Consider the following 18,075-nt stretch of genomic DNA (forward strand, 5'->3'; position numbering starts at 1 on the left):
ACTTTCTAAAGAAATATGGACTACAAAAAATTTCTCAACAAAGTATGTTGGTTTTAAATGAGAAAATAACAGATAAAGAAATAGAGGGTGCCATTCAGAATATGCAACTAGGTAAATCTCCAGGACCAGATGGATTAACCTCCAGATACTACAAAGCTTTGAAAGAATGGATAATACAGCCGTTGAAGGAGGTTTGTAATGAAATATTAGAGGGGGAAAAGGCTCCTGAATCGTGGAAAGAAGCTTTTATTACACTTATACCAAAGTCTGAAACTGAAAAAAATCAGATTAAGAACTACCGCCCTATATCATTACTTAATGTGGATTACAAAATATTTGCTGACATTTTAGCAAAAAGACTTAAGAAGGTGCTGGTGGAGGAGATTCATAAAGACCAGGCAGGCTTTCTCCCGGGAAGATACTTGTCGAACAATGTAAGGAATATAATTGATATTATGGAAATGTTGACAGTAAATATCAATACGAAGGCAGTTTTAATATTTGTGGACGCGGAGAAAGCCTTTGATAATATTTCTTGGAACTTTATGAAGAAGAATCTCCATGGGATGGGGGGTAGGCCAAAGGTTTGAAAATGGTATAGGTGCAATATATTTGGAACAAAAGGCAAAGTTAATTGTAAATAATGTGGTGACTGATGAACTTCCGATAGAAAAAGGGACACGGCAGGGGTGCCCAATATCCCCATTACTCTTTATATCAGTCCTGGAGGTTTTATTAAATATGATCAGGGGGGACCAGTTGGTAAAAGGAATTCGGGTCGGAGCCAGACAGTACAAATTAAAGGCATTTGCAGATGACCTGGTATTGACTTTACAAGAGCCAGACACTAGCACTAAAAGAGTTTTGGAACTAATTCAATTCTTTGGCCAGGTTGCAGGATTTAAACTGAATAAACAAAAAACTAAAGTCTTGGGGGAAAAATTAACAAATGGCGAAAGGGAGAAGTTTCAAAGTGAAACTGGGCTGATGGTGGCCAAGAAAGTGAAATATATGGGGATTGACATGACATCTAAAAATGTGAATTTATTTAAGGACAATTATGACAAATGTTGGACGGAGGTAAAGAAAGATCTAGAAATATGGTCGAAATTGAAGCTTTCCTTGTTAGGCCGAATTGCGGTGATCAAAATGAATGTTTTGCCAAGAATGCTATTTTTGTTTCTGACATTACAGATTGTGGATAAACTAGATTGTTTCAAGAAGTGGCAGAAAGATATATCTAGATTTGTCTGGCAGGGCAAAAAGCCCAGAATAAAATTTAAGATATTAACTGATGCAAAAGATAGAGGGGGGTTTGCCCTGCCGGACTTAAGACTTTATTATGAAGCAGCAGCTTTCTGCTGGTTGAAGGATTGGCTACTTCTTGAGAATACTGATATTTTGGATCTGGAAGGGTTTGACAATAGGTTTGGTTGGCATGCTTACATATGGTATGACAAGGTTAAAGCTCATAAAGGTTTTAAAAATCATGTGGTTAGGAAAGCATTATATAATGTCTGGATTCGATATAAGGATTTGTTGGAAAATAAAACTCCTAGGTGGTTATCACCAATGGAGGCTAAAGAAGTGAAGAAACTTAATATGGAATCTAATTGGCCAAAATATTTTGAAATTTTAGAACAAGAAAGTGGTAAATTCAAACTAAAGAGATTTGAAGAAATAAAGTCTAAGGTAAGAGATTGGCTCCATTATTATCAAATAATGGAGACCTTTAAACAAGACAGGAAAATTGGCTTCCAGGTGGAGAAATCTAAATTAGAAACAGAACTGTTAGAACCCAATACTAAGAATTTATCAAGAATGTATAATCTGTTGCTGAAGTGGAATACAATAGATGAAACAGTCAAATCAGCTATGATTAAATGGGCACAGGACATCGGTCATGACATTATGTTTGCGGACTGGGAACGGTTATGGACCACCGGTATTAAATTTACGGCATGTAATGCCTTAAGAGAAAATATTATGAAAATGATTTATAGGTGGTACATGACTCCAGTCAAGCTTGCAAAGATCTATCATTTGCCCAATAATAAATGCTGGAAATGTAATGAAATTGAAGGTACTTTCTTCCACCTTTGGTGGACCTGCCCAAAGATTAAAGCCTTCTGGGAAATGATCTATAATGAAATCAAGAAGATACTTAAATGTACTTTTCATAAGAAACCAGAGGCATTTCTCTTGGGCATGGTTGACCAATTGGTGTCAAGAAAGGATAGGATTTTTTTTATGTACGCTACCACAGCAGCAAGGATACTTCTAGCAAAGTATTGGAAGACGCAAGAATTACCCACACTGGAAGAATGGCAGATGAAAGTGATCGACTTTATGGGATTGGCAGAAATGACCGGCAGAATCCGGGACCAAGAGAAAGAGACGGTGGAGGAAGATTGGAAGAAATTTAAAGTTTATCTTAAGAACAGTTGTAAAAATGTTGAGTGCTAAAAGGTCAAGGGGAAGGAAGATGCAGAATTGCAGCTGAAACTGTCTGATAAATTATGATGAAACTCAAAAAATAAGTTATTAATATAATGGGACCAAGGGGTTGCTGAAAAATTGTAAAATAAGGATGCAGAGAGGGGGAGGTATGGGGAAGTTCATGAAAGAAGGCTTATGAAAAGGAGGATATGAAAATATACATGTTTGTATGTGTTTGTTTGTCTTGCTTGTTTTAAAATGAAAAACCAATAAAAAAATTTATATATAAAAAAAGAAATGAAACAACAGAAGAAGTTAAAGAACATTTAGAACAGAACTGTCTTCCGAAACTTACTAAAGAACAAAAAGAACTGTTGAATGCCCCTATTCAGTGGCGTAGCGTGGGGGTGCAGGGGGGGCCGGCCGCACCGGGCACAACATCTGGGGGTTAGGGTTAGGGGGCGCAAATCCACGGGTTAGGGGGCGCAAATTACTTGCCTTGCCCCGGGTGCTGACAACCCACGCTACGCCACTGCCCCTATTACATCGTACGAAATTCAAAGAGCAATTAAGGAAGCAAAGATAGGAAAGATAGGAAAGATAGGAAAGCCACCAGGGCCAGACGGCCTACCGGTAATATATTATTAAAAAATTGAGGACTTACTGTCTAACCCATTAAGAAGTATCTTAAAAGATGGAACCATGCCGGATTCTTGGAAAGACAGCCTTATTGCATTAATTCCAAAACAGGGAACGGACAATCTACTTATTAACAACTATAGGCCTATCGCACTTCTAAATAACGATTATAAATTATATGCAAATATTTTAGCTGAAAGATAAAAAAAAGTCTTCCAGATATATAATCTATATAATCTATATAATAATATATAATTTATATAATATAACATATATAATATATAAAATAACCGCAAAAATCTATAGACTTCTTTTAGACTACCGTCCAATTATGCTAAAAGATGGGGGAAACTGATGGAATGTACATTTGAAATTTACAGCCAGCTATAATATAAGAGAGAACATGATGAAAATGGCTCATAGGTGGTACCTCACTCCTTCCAGATGATCAAGAAAAGATTACCGTACAGGAATTGGTGGAGACGGCTCAATTGACTAGCAAACTCAGAGGAATCTCAAAGCAAAAATTTGCAGGAAAATGGGATGGTTATACAAGATATGTTCAGATAGATAATACTTTATTCGGCTATAAGCCCACAGGGTAAAACAAATCAATCGCATAATCTCCTTCACATTACTTACAATCTCTAGATGTACCGTGTTATGGCCTTGAAGATAAAGATGGTGCATAGAGTTTACTGGATTTTTAATAGTCATGCAGCATTCCATGAAGTCTTTTATATGAAAGAACTGAAATCAGGAATCTAGCAACCTGTAATGTTCTATAAGAGTCAATGTCCTGGAGTAGATAGGCTAGATGTAATTCAGGTGGTTTAGCAGCAATTTCCAGAATGATTGAACTCAGGATCCTTGATCGGGGAACAATGTATAAGGGGCAATTAAACAAGATGTGATAGAGGGATTCTATTGATTTGTTGTCACATGCGCATAAAACAGAGGTTTTACCGTTAGAAAATCTATTGCTCAGCACATTTGAGGGGAACACATTAAATCTGGCTCTAACAAATGCGAGTCTATGCGACGCAGCCGATAAAGTACACAGATATCGAGGTATCTGGGACATAGATGTAATGCCCTGATTTATCGGGGAACATGTACCTCCACCTGTAGTAAGATTTTGTTGCAAATCTACCTCCTCCAATCTTTGTTTGATGACCTTTTTAGCAGTAATTAGATCTAAATTAAGTATATCGGAAGGAGAGATTCCATAAGACAACAGTTTGGAATGGATTTTTGTTGCCCATGGGCTGGTGAATTCATCTCTCCAAAGGCACTGAATAAGATGGTAGTTTGGCAATTTATGCCAAAGGGACAGCCAATAATTAAAGTCATGTCTCCACATCAGAATCTCTAGGGAGGGGATCTTAAGTTCTAGGCGAATGGCAGAGTTGCTTACACAGGAGGGTAGTTTCAAAAGACGTCTTAGAAAAAGATTTTGCAATGTCACCAGAGGCAAGAGGTTTACAAAGGGTTTATAAAGGGACCGCATAGGCCATAGTTGCAACCACTTTCGCACTATAAACTTTTAAGGCAGATGGAACATGCATAGCCCCCTCCGTAAAGAAGAAGCGTAATAGAGCATAGATAAGGGCTTTAACCTTATTTTGTAAATATGTGATATGCGCTTTCCATCCCATATTATACTGGAAGTAAATTCCTAGATATTGAAATTTGTAAACTTGTTCAATTGGCTTCCCCTCGAGTTCCCATCTATACAGTTTACGACTCCTGGAAAAAAATAGGACTTTAGATTTGGAATGGTTAATAGTAAGTGTCAGAGCTGCCCGAGGTCCCAGCTCACAAAGGACCAACGGCAGTGCGTTACTATTTACAAAAGTCTTTATTGAAGTTCAGTTTCGATTTCAAAGCCGCGGCGCGCAGCTCTACGTCTCAAACTCTAGACCGCTGAAGCTCCGTCTGAATCTCCTCCCCCCTGACACCAGTTTAAGACTCTAGCCTTGCTCCACCTCTTCCTTTGCTCTCTTCTCCTCTGGGCCCGCCTGTCCGCTGGGGCCTCGCCTCTTCTAGACTCTTCTGACGCTGAGGAGTCCCCTGAGTCTTCCCCCTCTCTCCGGCGGGCTTTAGGACCTGGTTCCCAATCTGGGCTTCCTGCTGTGCCGCGCGCCTGTACATTTGAACTTGGCGCGCGCGCCCAGCCGGCCACCTTCCTCCTGACCGCTACACTGCTCCTGTCACTGCTTCCCCCTTCGGGGAGGCTAGCTGAACCTGACTTCCCCTCCGTTCCCTCACTCTGCGATGGAGGCGTGGCCAGCCCTGACTCATCTCCTCTCCCTGCTGGAGGAGAAGCTGGCCCTGATACATGTGACTCTTCCCCCTCACTACGCTCTGGTGATGAGCTGGTCCTGATCTCCCGCTGCTGCTTTGGGAGTCCCCGCTGGCCCCTTGTTTCTGGTGTGTCCCCCCTGGGACCCCCCCTGCCCTGGCCATCGGCGCCCCCCTCTGGGAATCTTCTGATTCGCTGGAGAGACTCATGGAATCTCTCGGGCCACTTTCATACTCCCCTACGCTGCCCTCAGATTCTTCCCCTTCGCTCTCCATTTCCTCTCTCCCCTGTGCCTCTGCTCCTGAGTCCCTGACAGTAAGTAAATTTGTTTGGCAGTATAACGCAAAAATCTTAAGGGCCCTCCTCAAACCGATTCGAGAATAAGAGAGGATCACCGCATCGTCAGCGTACAATAATAAGGGGCAGCGATAGTCTGCAAGCCTGGGTGCATGAATGGAGGTTTGGGCCTCAGCTAGGGGCGTTCTCATGTCACTAATATAGAGGTTAAAAAGATAGGGGGCAAGGATGCACCCTTGTCGTACCCCCTTATTTATTGGTACAGGGTTTGTGAGATCGCCCTCAGGTGTTAACCTCACCCTAGCGGGTGCCTGCTCCTCACCTTTTATAGACCCTTCAGGTCTATAAAAGCGGCACATAGAAGACCATGAGTAGGGGAAGAATACTTCCGCGCCAAATGATATAGAATTATAGCATGGTCAATAGAAGCGCGATTTGGTCTAAACCCGACCTGTTCATGACCTATCAGATTGGAATCTTCGGCCCATTGGGTTAGTCTGGTTAGCAGGAAGCGAGTATAGATTTTCCCGATGATTAATAAACTGATGTTACGATAGTTTCCTGGGTCCTCTGGTGGTCCTTTTTTATATATAGGAATTATGATGGACTCCTTCCATGATCTAGGTATCTGGCCCGTGGCATTGATTGCATCAAAGATTTTTGCAAGAATTTTAGCCCACCATGTTGGGTGTTGTTTAATAGCTTCCGCCGGGATCAGATCGGGCCCTGGGGCTTTATCAGTTTTCAGTTTAGCAATTAAATCTACTATTTCCTCCGGGTCAGTATCTGGCCATATGGGCAAGTGACTTGAAAGAGTATCAGATTGAGTGTTAGAGATATCTGTCTGGGAGAAATATTTTCTTAGAAATTGTTCCCATGTCGGGGCTGGGATAACCGTCAATGGGTATTTCCTCGATCTTTTGTTGATTAAATTCCAAAAACCGCGAGAGCTGCGAGGCTTAGAGGCAGCAATCAGCGCTTGCCAACGTCTTAGCTGCCACTCGTGCTTGGCTGACTTCTGTGCCTGTTTGTAAGCAATTTTGGCCTGCAAGTACTCTGGGGGGAGAGTTTCAGCTCCAGAAGATTTATATCTGTTGTAGATACAACAGAGAGAGAGTCTAGCTTGCTTACATTTGGCATCAAACCAAGGTGCACCGAACCTGGGTTGATCTCGGTTAACCGAGTCTGCAACAGTGGTTGATACAGCGCCGGAGCCTGAAACAGAGACACAGCCTGAAACAGAACCTGAGCCTGGTTATTAACATGGCAATTAAAGAAGAGAGAGGCAGAAAGGCTTATAAATAGAGTTAAGTGCGAAGGCAAAATAATAAACAACCCTAAAGAAATAGAGAAATGATTTCTCGAATTCTTTAGAGAAATCTATAAGGAAGGAAATGAAACAATAGAAGAAATTAAAGAACATTTAGAACAGAACTGTCTTCCGAAACGTACTAAAGAACAAAAAGAACTGATGAATGACCCTATCACATCGTACGAAATTCAAAGAGCAATTAAGGAAGCAAAGATAGGAATGCCACCAGGGCCAGACGGCCTACCGGCAATATATTATAAAAAAATGAGGACTTACTGTCTGACCCATTAAGAAGTATCTTAGAAGACGGAACCATGCCGGATTCTTGGAAAGACAGCCTTATTGCATTAATTCCAAAACAGGGAACGGACAATCTACTTATTAACAACAATAGGCCTATTCTAAATAACGATTATAAATTATATGCTAATATTTTAGCCGAAAGATCAAAAAAAGTCTTCCAGATGATGATACACAATGACCAAGCTGGCTTTTTGCCTGGGAGGCACATTTATAGCTGTGATGGCCTGGGAATCCGATTTAGAGGCTCAACCGGAGGAATCCCAGCCTGCACAGGAGTCCCCGCCTCCAGGGCCGGCTGAACTGGGGCAGGGCCTTGGATCTGAAGAGCCTGCACCTGTGCCGGATCCTCAGGAGCAGGCACCAGGTGATTCCACTCTAGCTCCAGAGGTGATTAAGGACACAGTGCCTACAGGTGCGCCTCTCCCGGCCCTGCCAGAGGAAGGAGAGTCTCCCCCTGGGTCCAGTAACTCCCCAGCCTCTCCTGAACTGCAGAGGCTTAGGGCAGAGAGGCGGAGGGAACTGGTTTCTCCCAGGAGGTGTGCTCGCCTTAAGGCCAAGAGAGGCGGGTCTCCTGGGGGCCGGGGCCGCCCCTGGCCTCAGAGAAGATAAAGGCCAGTCAGCCCGGTCCCAGGTTGTGGGAGCAACGTCGTTGAGTACCTGCTCCTGCCCGGACCCAGACCTGACCCTCCAGTGTTCCTGTCCCCGCCCGGCTTCCTGCTTCGGACCTCGCCCCGCTCCTTGTGAACTGTTTCCAGGCTAGTGACCCAGGACCGGACTTTGACTACGCCAACGGTAACCTTCCCCCCGGGACCAGCAGTTTGCTCCCACCACACCCGCACTCCCCCTTCGTTGGGGTGCGTTCGGGACGAGCCAGAAGCCATGGCCGACCAGGCAGCTGCGCTGGTGGCATTGGCCCAGAAGAACCAGGCCTTGACTCACACCGTGCAGCAGCTCAGCAATGCGGTTACGGCACTTCAGCAGCGGTTGGACGCCCTACCGGCTCCTGGGGCCGACGCCCCGGCTCCTGGCAAGTACCCAGTGGCTTTGCCAGAGAAATTTGATGGGGCCCCGGCCAGCTTTCCCATGTTCCTTGCCCAGGCCAAGTTGTATATTCAGGGGCGAGCCCGGAACTTCCCTGACGACCGCACTAAGGTGCACTTTTTGATTAGTTTGTTAAAGGACCAGGCGGCCAAGTGGGCGTTGCCGCTGCTCAGACAAGACTCCCCCTTGCTGACAGACTATATGGGGTTTTGCAATCATTTGGAGGCCGCATTCGGCAACCCCCAGAAGGGGAGTCAAGCCAACCGGGCAATCAGGCGGTTGAAACAGGGCAAGTCCACTGTGGCTGCATACACCACGGAATTCCGGCTGCTGGCACAGGACTTGACCTGGAATGACTCTGCTCTTCGGGACCAGTATCTCGAGGGGCTTTCAGACGAGATACTGGACCAGCTGGCCACAATGGAACGCCCCACCACGCTAGACACCCTCATTCAACGGAGTCTACAGATAGAAGATCGGCTGGAGGACCGTCGTCAGGCCCGGGGCCACCGGCACTTCCAGTTCTCGGCGCCAGTTTCTACCAGCACCTCCACGGCCACAGCCAAGTCATCGGAGGAGCCTATGCAGCTTGGGGCAGTGCGGCCACGCCTCTCCCCCGCGGAGAAGACGCGGCGTCGGGAGGGGAATCTATGTGTCTACTGTGGCGGAAGCGGACACTACGCCCGGTCCTGTCCTGAGAAACGCCAGCCACAGGGAAACCGCCAACCCCAGTAGCTGATGGCCCTGGCTACCTGGGGTCCCAAACAGCGCAGAATGGGCCCGCACCAATGAAATTGCAACACCTTATGTGTTAGGATATTTCCGTTCCACCTTAAGAGAGAGCAGGCTTGTGAGTCACAGAGCCTGCGCATTTCCTTTTAGAGGATGTTTATGTTTGCTATTGCTTTCGTTTTCTCTCTCTCTGCGCCAGAACACGCTAGCAGGCGGTCATGCTTTTCTTTGTTCTGACCAACGCTGAATAAACATTCTAAATGATACCCTCCTGAGTGCAACTTTTGCTGTGTGAATTCTGCTGACAGAGTGTGCACCAGCCCAAGAATGTGGCAAGCTATTTCTTAGGCTTCGTGTCGCTAATTGCTGATACCTACAATGGATCGTCAATGGATCGTCCGGCAGCCGGCTTGGGGGCTCAGATGGACTTTATCTCCCTGGCAGTATCCCAACAACAGGTTTCGGGCCCAGATTCACGGCATTTACAGGAGGATAAGACTGTGACTGCGACAGACTGCTGAGGTATGTGGAAAAGCAAAAGAGGAGGCTTTTCTGTGAGCCGCGGAAGAGTCTCTGATGTCCGGCAGGCTTAATTGGCCTGGGAGCCGAGCCAGAAGGCTTCGTGATTAATGAGCTGCCAAGATAATAAGTCTTTGAAGGCATAGAGACTTGGGCTCACGTAAAGACGTGAGATGGATCTTTTACAATCCTCAGAAGCTGCTCCGTGTCCACCAAAGCTAAATGGCCACAACTATCAGACCTGGGCAAGGTACTGTGAGGGCCAGATGAGAAGGCTTGGAGTGTGGAATACCGTTACTGAGAATCCCCCAGCCCCTGTGACAGATGAGTGGAAGGCACAGGATTCGAGAGCCATGGGGATAATTTTGCTCTCAGTAGCTCCTGAAGAGTTAATCACCCTGGCTGGCAAGCCCAGTGCACGTGAGATGTGGAATGCTTTGAAAGCTGCCCATCTGCCAATCATCCCAGCTCAGAGTCTGAATGCCCAGGGTGTGAATGCATCGGAGGTCCTGGCTGTTTCCCAGAATGCGAGTGAATGCAGGGATGCAGAGGGCACCGGTTGCAAGCTGCAGAGGGAGCAGACTGTGATGTCAGCCCAGGCAGCATTCCAGCCTCCAGGGGGAGGCAAGGAGCCGGCAGCTGAGAGCTCTGTATCTCGTGGGAGCCAAGGTCATCGTCTTTGCAGAGGCCGGAAGGCCAGAGGTAAACAAAGACAGATGCCTGCAGATGGCCCGAAGCAGAGGGGGGGTGAAGAGCCCACGCCAGTGGAAAACAAAGCGTTGTTTGCTGGCACTGCTTCACCAAAGGCTAAAGGCAAGTCTGATGGCCAGGAGCAGGGGGGCAAGCTGCAAAAGCCCACGCCGGTGGAAAACAAGGTTTTGCTTGCTGCAAAGACTGCTCCAAAGGCTAAAGCCAGGTTTATTGTGGACTCAGGCGCCAGGCGCCATTTATCGAAGGATAAGCACCTGTTTATCTCCTTCACACCTCAAGACGGAGAGATCCACCTGGCTGATGGAAGGACGTTGCAAATTGCAGGAGAAGGGACTGTTAAACTTGCAAGTTTGCATACAACCATCAGTAATGTACTTTATGTTACAGGAGCTGCGGACAATTTGCTCAGTGTCCCACAACTGACTGGGCGTGGTTTTGAGATTTCCTTCAAGAGAAGCATCTGTGTCATCAGGAAAGGCAAAGAGGACATTTTGCATGCAAAGTTTATGGATGGTTTATTCTGTATAACTTATGGTGACAATGCTGTTGTGTCTAATGTTGATTCTTGTTGTGTTGCACAAACTAACAAGGTTCTTCATGCAGGATGTATTCATGAAGCACATCGAAGATTTTGTCACACGTCTTGGCAAGCGCTAGCCAAGATGCCAGAGTTGGTTGAGGGTTTGAACATCAAACCTTGTAAGTATCACATGAAATGTGTATCTTGTGCAGAGAACAAGGTGAAGGTTGCTCCAAAAGGCAAGGAGTCTAGCAGGCAGGCTTCCAAACCCTACCAGCTAGTGCATGCAGACCTGGTTGGTCCACTTGTGCCCTCTTTGGGAGGAGCAAGGTACTTCATGGTTCTAATTGATTCTTTTTCTAGGTACATTCATGTGTTTATGCTTGAGCAGAAATCGCAAGCATTCCCTAAGTTCAAGGCATTCTGTGCTTGGTTGGAGAATGTTCGTGGTAAACGTATCGGCTGTCTTTTTACCGATCGGGGCGGGGAGTTCACTTCTCAGCAGTTTGAAGCTTTCCTGACTGAGAAGGGAATCCAGCATGACTTGTCAACGCCTAGATCGCCATGGATGAATGGACTTGCGGAGCGAGCAAATCAGATTTTGCTTCAAGGCCTGAAAACCTTGTTGCATGATGCCAACCTCCCTGAGAAGTTTTGGGGGGAAGCTCTGTCAACGGTTGTTTATACCGTTAATCGGAGACTGTCATCGCCCATAGGTTGCACTCCGTACGAGAAGATGTTTGGTAAAAAACCGAACGTCAAGCACATGAAAATCTTTGGTTCTGACATGTGGGTACACACCCCACAAAGCAACAAGCTTGGGAAGTGTGGGGCACATGGTTTGTTCATGGGGTACGAAAAGGGTGCATACAGGGTATGGATGACTAACTCTAAGTCCATTAAGTTCACCAAGAGTGTTGAGTACAATCCTAAGTGGGGGGGAAATGTGGGAATTTTCCAGAGTTACCCAGAGCAGGATGAAGGTGATGTGAAAAAGGCAGATGATGTTGAGGAAGCTGAGGATGATGATGATGATGATCAGAGTTCGGATTCCAGTTCAGTTGGTGGCGCTGCTGCTGGTGTCAGTGACAGTGATGACACAGCAGACTACAAGAGCGCAAAAGCCTCAGTCAGACCATCTGATGCGTCTGACAATGAACTGGAAGAACCACTGTTCACCATTGGTCACTTTTCTCCTAAGAAGGAGAAGATGAGTCCAGAAGACTTACGTCTAGTTTGCAGGTCTGAAAGGGCGACCAAAGGCAGACCTCCAAAGAGATTTGCTGATGAGTTTGCTAAGACAGCAACTGCTGTTCTTAGTAGCTCAGAGAAGGTGTGGGAACCTTCAAGCTTCAAAGAGGTTCAGGAGTTAACCTCTAAAGATGCTGAGCCTTGGCTTAATGCCATGAAGGCTGAAGTTGATTCCTTGAATAGGAACCAAACTTGGGAATTGGTACCGGTAGTCCCAGGAATGAGACTGGTTGGCAGCAAATGGGTCTTCAAGGCCAAGACAGACCAGAATGGCAAGGTTGTCAGACACAAAGCCAGATTGGTTGCCAGAGGTTTTTCACAGGTACCAGGACAGGATTACCACGAGACCTACTCGCCCACTGTCAAATATGAGAGCATTCGACTGATGCTCAAGATCGCTGCAGAGGAGAAACTGCATGTTTCCCATCATGACATTAATACAGCTTTTTTATACGGGATTTTGGGGGAGGAGCTGTATATGCTTCCACCTGATGGAATGCAGATACAGAAGGGAATGGTCTGTAAACTGCGGAAATCCTTATATGGTCTCAAGCAGAGTGCCAGGTGTTGGAACACAAAGCTCACTGAAACATTGCTTTCTCTAGGTTTTCACCAGGGCAAAGCTGATCCATGTGCGTTTGTCAAGGAGGAGGGGCAAAACAAACTGTATTGTTTATGTTTTGTTGATGATCTTCTGATGTTTTGGAAGAATCAGGCTTTTTACCAAAGCACCCTAGCTCAACTGAAGGAGCACTTTGACATGAAGGATCTTGGTGAGGTATCCAACTATCTTTCTCTGCAGGTGGAGAGGGACCAAGCAGGTAATTTTCTGGTACACCAAACACAGAAAATTGCTGATGTATTAACCAGGTTGAATTTGGTTGATGCAAACCCAGCAGACACACCGATGGTGACAGGTTACCAGGTAGATAGTACTGCTGAAGCGTTTTCTGACACTACGCTGTACAGATGCATTCTAGGCAAGCTGAATTTCATTGCTAGATGCTCAAGACCTAGAGTGAAGGCCTTCTGGGAAATGATATATAATGAGCTGAAAAAGGTGTTTAAGTATACCTTTACCAAGAAACCAGAGGCCTTCCTTCTGGGCATTGTCGGCCAGAATGTGTTAAAGAAGGACAGAACATTTTTTATGTATGCAACAACGGCAGCAAGGATACTGATCGCTAAGAACTGGAAAACTCAAGATCTACCCACACTGGAAGAATGGCAGATGCAGCTGATGGACTATATGCAACTAGCTGAGATGACTGGCAGAATTCGAGACCTGGGAGAGGAGAAGGTTGAAGAAGATTGGAAGAAATTTAAGATTTACTTACAAAAGTATTGTAATTTGGCTGAATGTTAACAAGGATGTCAGAGTAGAAATAACTGTCTACCATCAAACAATATTTGAGTTAAACCTAAATTTTTGGATTTAAGATTGTAAACAAAATGATAATTTGCTTGGAAACAATTTTATAACGATACAAGTGGAAGCGGGAGGCGTGAGGGAGTCCACAGTAGTAATGAAAAGATGTTATAAAAATAATGTGGTTTGTTAAATATGCATTTGTATTAAAAAACCTTAATAAAAATTTATATTAAAAAAAAAATGAAGCGTTTTCTGACACTACGCTGTACAGATGTATTCTAGGCAAGTTGAATTTCATTGTTAGATGCTCAAGACCTGACTTTGCTGTAAGCACTAACCTGCTTAGCAGACATGCTAACAATCCTACTGTTCAGGATTGGAAAGCTCTGAAGCGCATAGCCCGCTATCTGAAAGGGACAATGCACTACAGGCTGAGGTTCACCAGTCAGAAGACTGGAGGTCTTGAAATCTTTGCAGATGCAAGTTTTGGAAGTGACACCACGGATGGTACATGCGCTTCTGGAGTGTGCTACATGTACAACCACTGTCTGTTTGACTGGCTGTGCAAGAAGCAGACGACAGTGAGCCTAAGTTCCTGTGAAGCAGAACTCAATGCTCTGTCATTTTCACTCATGGATTGTGAATGGTTGATGCAACTGTTTAAGGACATTGGGGTTTCTGTGAAATGTCCTATACAAGTGTATCAAGACAATAGATCCTGTTTGGCTTTGCTGAACTCAGAGAGTTGCAAGCAAAGAACCAAGTACTTGCAGATTAAGCTACATCGTGCAAGAGAGTGTATTCAGAAAGGACTCATTCAAGTGTCCTACATGGCAGGAAATGAAATTTCTGCTGATCTGTTGTCTAAGGTTGTTAACAGAGAACAACTTAAGGTTTACGTACAGAGGTTGCAATTGGGTTGAACCACAGGTACTACAGGTTACACGGAAAGGGGGAGGATGTTAGGATATTTCCGTTCCACCTTAAGAGAGAGCAGGCTTGTGAGACACAGAGTCTGCGCATTTCCTTTTACAGGATGTTTATGTTTGCTATTGCTTTCGTTTTTTCTCTCTCTGCGCCAGAACACGCTAGCAGGCGGTCATGCTTTTCTTTGTTCTGACCAACGCTGAATAAACATTCTAAATGATACCCTCCTGAGTGCAACTTTTGCTGTGTGAATTCTGCTGACAGAGTGTGCACCAGCCCAAGAATGTGGCAAGCTATTTCTTAGGCTTCGTGTCGCTAATTGCTGATACCTACGGGAGGTCGATGGATCGTCCGGCAGCCGGCTTGGGGGCTCAGATGGACTTTATCTCCCTGGCAGTATCCCAACATTATGGTCCCGGTATGTCATACCCTCCAGGTGGGCCCTGGATTCTTACCCATGCTCTGGTGGATTCGAGGGCAACCCGCTCCTATATGGACGCTGCTTTTGCTGCCCATCACCAGCTGTCGGGAAATTCAAGCCCTTCTCAGGAGAAGCTGGCAGCAGTCCCAGGCACCCGGCTTGATTCCCTGTTGACCTCCCTGGCTGCATTCCCCAGCAAGCGCAGCCAAGGTCTCGATCGGCGATTCTTCTCAAATGTGAGAAGAACACACCCCCTCTTCCCCTGGCAGGGGAAAGAGATAGACAGAAACGTATTTACATGCTTTTATTTCTGTCTTTGCAGTGTTACAAAAAACATGACTGCTCTCTCCATACTCCAGCAGTGTTGAGACAAAACACTTCCTGTACTTCCTGTACAGCTCATATTACACTCTGAGGTAATTCCGGTGCTTCCCACAGACAGTCCCATCACGTTTACTCTTCAAGCTAGGACTTTGCAGCAGCATTGCTTCATTATCGTAACATCAGGTGCCACTTCAGAACAAGCCAGAACCGGTACAGGTGGAGGCAATTGACGGACGGCTCCTGCGTTCAGGTGCCATTACTCAGGAGACCCAGCCCTTGGTCCTGTGTCTCCAGCAGCACCGGGAGATGCGAACTTTGGACATTGCCTCCATGCCCCGGTTCCCCCTGGTGCTCGGGATGGACTGGCTGGAGGCTCACAATGTTCAGATTGACTGGGTCAAACGGACTGTGCACTTCCCAGACCCATGTTCCCATGCTCAGTCCGAGATGCTAGCAGCTGCGCCCACTGAGGAGGCTGCATCAACGCTCCCCGCCGAGTACCGGGACTATCACGACGTGTTCGAGGAACGGGGGGCAGACCAGCTGCCGCCGCATCGGTCTTTTGACTGCGGCATAGACCTCCAGCCCGGAGCGCCCCTGCCGGTGAGTCGCTTATACTCTCTAACAGAGCCAGAGCGCGAAGCTTTGCAGGACTTCCTGCGCAAGAACCTGGAGCGTGGTTTCATTAGGCCTTCTACCTCGCCCACCGCTGCACCAGTGCTCTTCGTTAAGAAGAAATGTGGGGAGCTTCGCCTTTGCCATGATTACCGGGCCCTGAACAAAATTACCATCCCAGACCGGTACCCCTTGCCCCTTATTTCGGAGTTGCTGGAGCGGGTGCAAGGGGCGCAGGTGTTCACCAAGCTAGATCTCCGGGGGGCCTACAATTTAATTCGGATCCGAGCCGGGGATGAGTGGAAGACAGCATTCGGGACCCGGTACAGGCAGTTCGAATACCTGGTTATGCCCTTCGGATTGTGCAACGCGCCCGCTGTGTTCCAACGGTACATCAACCACGTGTTCCAGGACTTGCTAGACAAGTACGTGGTGGTGTCCTTGGATGACATTCTGGTTTTCTCCCGTGACCCGGCTCGCCATGAGGGTCAAGTCCGGACCGTGCTGCAGCGCTTGCGGGAGCACCGCCTGTATGCGAAGCTCAGCAAGTGCGAGTTCCATCAGCGGTCAGTGGACTTCCTTGGTCACCGACTCTCTCCAGATGGGGTGCAGATGGATCCTGGGAAGGTGGCAGCGGTTCAGGATTGGGCAGCACCTCGGAACCGCCAGGACCTACAGCGATTCCTGGGGTTCGCCAACTATTACCGGACCTTCATTGCAGATTATGCTCATCGCACCACCCCGTTGACCTGGCTACTGCGCCCCAAGATGCCGTTTTCCTGGGACAAGGAGGCAGAGGAGGCGTTTCAGGGGTTGAAGGCCTGTTTCCAGAGAGCGCCGATCTTGCAACATCCTGATCCCTCTCGACCCTTTGTGGTAGAGACCGACGCCTCCAGTACAGCTCTCGGTGCCGTCTTGTCTCAGCAGTACGGACCTGATGCGCCACTCTTACCCTGCGCCTTCTATTCCCGCCAGCTCCTTCCAGCGGAGCGTAACTATACCGTGTGGGAGCGGGAACTACTGGCCATCAAGGTGGCCTTTGAGGTCTGGTGCCACCATCTTGAGGGGGCACGACACCCGGTGGAGGTGAGAACCGACCACCGGAACCTGGAGTACCTCCAGACCACCCGCAAGCTGAACCAAAGGCAGATCTGGTGGGCGTTCTTTTCCCGTTGCCAGTTCCGGATCCGCTACATCCCTAGCTCCCAAAACCAGAAGGCGGATGCCCTGTCCCGGAAACCTGAAGACAACGCAGACACGGTACAGCAAGCAGTACCCACCACAATCCTACCACCGGCTGCATTCCTGGCCACCCAGGAGGCTGAGCCACTGCAGGCTCGGGTGCTGGAACAGCAGCGGGTTGACGCTTGGGCCCAGGAACGACTCCGGGAACTGTCCAAAGGGTCATGCCCTCAGTATCCAGGGCTGGTCTTGCATCAGGGCCTTCTGCTGCACCACGGTCGCCTGTACATCCCGCCAGGGCCACTGCGGGCTGAGGTTCTCCGGATGACCCATGATGCCCCAGCAGCGGGACACTTTGGGCGGTATCAGACCACCCATCTGGTAAGCCGTGAGTTTTGGTGGCCCCGCCTGAAGGCTGACGTGGCTCGCTACAGCGCTGGTTGTGATGTCTGCCGGCGGGCCAAGGGCCCTACCGGGCGACCCCCCGGCCTTCTTCAGCCGTTGCCAGTTCCACCACGTCCTTGGCACACGGTTTCTCTGGACTTTGTAGTGGACTTACCCCCGTCTCGTGGCTGTACCTGCCTTCTAGTTTTTTCCGACTATTTCACTAAGATGGTGCACTGTGCCCCCTGCCCATCCGTACCCTCAGCTCAGGAAACCGCTCAGCTGTACCTTCAGCATGTCTTCCGCCTGCATGGCCTACCTGTGCGTGTGGTGTCCGACCGGGGCGTTTAGTTCACATCCCGGTTCTGGCGAGCTTTGCACCAGACCCTCGGGACAGAGGTCTGTCTCACATCAGCCTACCACCCACAGACCGATGGCCAGACGGAACGGGCGAACGCGGTGCTGGAGCAGTACCTCCAGTGTTACTGCAGCTACCAGCAGGATGACTGGATCGACCACCTAGCATTGGCGGAGTTCGCCTACAACAACGCGGTGAATGCGTCCACCCAGCAGACCCCATTCCAGGCCAGTTACGGTTATCATCCACAGCTGTTTCCGGATGTGCTGCCGGCATCCGCGGTCCCTGCTGTGACGGAGTGCCTACAGGAGCTCCAGTCCCAGCAACAGCTATTGATGGAGCAACTGCGCCAGGCCAAGGAGGCGTACAAGGCCCAGGCTAACCGCCACCGCCAGGTGGGGCCGGAACTCCACGTCAGTGTCC

The sequence above is a fragment of the Podarcis melisellensis genome (genome assembly GCF_964234715.1).
Source record: "Podarcis melisellensis genome assembly, chromosome: W".
Classification (NCBI taxonomy): Eukaryota; Metazoa; Chordata; class Lepidosauria; order Squamata; family Lacertidae; genus Podarcis; species Podarcis melisellensis.